A 3259-nucleotide genomic window follows, 5' to 3' on the forward strand; every position below is an offset into this window, starting at 1 on the left:
CATTACACTCCATTAATGTTCAGGCTGACCCCAAACCTTTTTAGTTTCCCGTGATAAAAATACCGTGTAACACACTTACAGCTGTATGTTGAAATATGTGTAATCCGTAATTTAATAAATACTGACTAAATCAAAAGTTTCAAGCATTCAGACCATAGTCAGTAGTTGGGTTCACAGTAAACAACTAAAAGCTTTTCTAAGTTTTCCAGAGAAAACCAATGACGCCTGTCAGTCAGTATTAATCTATATGACGGAGAAGAACGTTCTGCATCAACTGATGGAACAGGGGCTTACTTCTTTTGGCACGTGTTGTACAAGAATGCTGCAATCAGGGGAGCTCGATTTTCCGTTAAGTGAGTGTGCTTTTTTTACCTTAGTGACTTAAAGCCGTACTTCCGCTGCTATGTAGCTCATACCATGTGCTACACAAGTTACATGCAGCATCAGGGGTTAGAATTGAAATGCTGCAATTATACTGTATATGCAACGGAATCTGTGAAGACCAGGAGTAATTCTTTGCTGGTCAGTCTTTGCAAATTGTTTTGAACAAATCAAGTAAATCCTGGATGACGCACCTGTGTCCATTTTGCAATGTAATCAGTAGTTTCATCAACAGAAATCCATATGCAAGACTCCCCAATTTCTTCTCGGATTCTGTGCAGTGCGTCACTGGAAGATGACTGCACGTATTGTTTACGCAACGTTGACTGCGACAACAGACTGATGGCAGTACTTCTTAAAAAAAGCTTTGAAAATAGGATATTCTAGTTTTCTAAAAGGGATGTTTGCTGCCATAATAGTATGACAAGTCATTGCAGAAAATCACATGTCTAGATCTTGATACAATGAACTCTCATGTGTGTTTTTATGTGGTACAGTAACCTCGGAATATATATGGTAGTTATAAGAATCATGTACACATTTATCGTGTAATGGACTTTTATATAAGAGAAATAAAAATAGATGCATCGGCCGGGAATCGAACCCGGGCCGCCCGCGTGGCAGGCGAGCATTCTACCACTGAACCACCGATGCCTCGGTACATTAAGCTTGTGCATCGGCATATTTAAAATGCAATTATTTTCTTTCTTTGAAATGTAATTATTTTCTTTCTCATTGCTAAATTCGGTGTAAGGCACAAGCGACACAAGCCGTTGCTTAGTGCGCCATGATGAGGGGTGAGGGGGGGGGGGGGGGGGGGAGGGAAGGCCAGCGGCGCCATGACTAACATTTCTGTACAGAACGTATCACAATTAGCAGCGACCACTTGTGCGCCTAGCCCAGGTGCGCGGCCAAGTGCAAGATTTGCATTCACTATTTGTAACAGTTAGTGATGAAGACTGACACCAGCGATTGTGTATGATGGAAAAGCGACTAGAAATAGGGCGACAAATGATTAGTCGCTTCTTCGGAAAAATATTTTCGAACTGTCCCTGCTCACTCTTGTACACCGCTTTGAAGAAGTATAGAAGAAAGAAGACAGAAAGCATTACCGAGGTAAGAGTTCAAGGTAAAAATAAAGCTAAAAGACGTTATGAGAACACCAAGAGAATAGGATAAGAAGGGAGGAAGTACGAGCACACACACTAGCGTTCTGATTGAGGAGACGAATAATGTTATAATCAATTTCGACCACATTAACCATGAGAAGCTATTGTGATTAACTCTATGGATTAGAGTAATGAATTTAGAGGCCCATAATAATTGTACCATGTCAATTTGTGCAGTTTGGTTGCAGTTTCGATATGTTCAAGTACAAGAATATCCAAGCAATTATTCCACATGATAATGTCATAGAACTTCCATACAACATCATAATTATCCCGTAATGGCGGTAACACTACCGTCACCTTTCTCTCAAGAAAGACACGTTCTCAGTTGGTTGACACTGATAGTGACTATTGTCATTTGAAAATACAAGTAACTGTAACCAGTAACATAAATTGTTCTTTCACTCTGCGTTTCAGAGGATTGTAGCCTAGCATTAATTTTTTTCTATTACGAACGCTACCTGTAAGTACGACTTATTGTGAGCAAACTGAGGAAATACGGAAGCGTCCGATCTAACCCGTCGGCTTTGACCCATGACGTCACAAATATGGCGGAAACGACCATAAACGACAATTCCAATATGGCGGATATAAAAACGTTGCATACGTATCACAAAGACGAAAACACATAGAAAAACAACACACACAAAGGTTTCACAAGAACAATCTGCTAACATTGATAGCAAACAAAGATAATAATAAACAAGTGGTACTCAAGGCCAGGCAGGGGGGGCTGCGCCCCCCCCTGACCCCCCCCCCCCCCGCCAAAAAAAAAACTCCCAACCTAACCTCGTATTCAGGGCTACGGTACAAATCAATGTGTAGGTCAATCAAAAGATAAAAAAAAGAAACAAAGTACAGTAAAAAGGTAAACTATATATTACAGGCCCTAAAACTCCTACTAAGGTAACGTCAACGAGGCAACATCTACAAACACGCCACACTCACAAGCCAAACTCCGCGCCGTAATGACGTCACACACCACAACACCCTTACGTCACGGGTCAAAGCCGACGCGTGAGATCGGATGTTTCTGTTGACCCCAAACTGACACTGCCTGGCAGAGAAGATTTAAAAAAACATTTGTTAGTATGGCAGCATTTTCTTAAACGGTGAGCCCTTGAGGCCCAAGGAAATCACGCAAGGCTTCAGCGAATCAAAAGAATTGATTAACAACTAACCCTCGTTTCTACGTACTTATTTGGCTTGTCTGTACGAATGCAACACCGGCAGCCAATAAGGCGAAAGACTAGACGGCAAACTCAATAATGAGGGAACGACGACACGAACCGTGACTGTAGCATGTTTTTCAAACCGCACACATCGTTAAGACTCTCAGTGCACGAAAAATGCTTGTTTATTTGGTACAGAGATGACAATTTTATTAAATTTTGTACACTTGACGCTTGTATAATAAAAAGTAAAAAGACTGGGGGTGGGGCGGGTGAGAGAACACGTAACTATCTATATGACATCAATAGTTTGTTTTGTGTCCCACAGTTAACAATATTACCAGCGTAAATAACTACTTATACTTTATTCGTCCTTAAAAGGTGACGCACTGTTGTAGAAGTTTACTTCTTCGGACTGAAGAACTAGCTATTTTGCTGAAGATAATTTTGGAAGTAATGCAGACGTATAAAAAAAGAGGGCAAACAGCTTCATAAAGGAGGACGACGTTAGAAAAAACGTTCAGAGACATAAAATAC

General features: G+C 40.8%; 1 non-coding gene across 1 annotated transcript; it reads right to left on the reverse strand.

Moving 5' to 3' along the window:
* Window positions 1–964: 964 nt before the first annotated feature.
* Trnag-gcc (transfer RNA glycine (anticodon GCC)) lies at window positions 965–1035 on the reverse strand. Its single transcript has one exon. It is a non-coding gene; the product is annotated as a tRNA-Gly (tRNA).
* Window positions 1036–3259: the final 2224 nt, after the last annotated feature.

This window comes from Schistocerca serialis, chromosome 6, assembly GCF_023864345.2.
Source record: "Schistocerca serialis cubense isolate TAMUIC-IGC-003099 chromosome 6, iqSchSeri2.2, whole genome shotgun sequence".
NCBI classification, from domain to species: Eukaryota; Metazoa; Arthropoda; class Insecta; order Orthoptera; family Acrididae; genus Schistocerca; species Schistocerca serialis.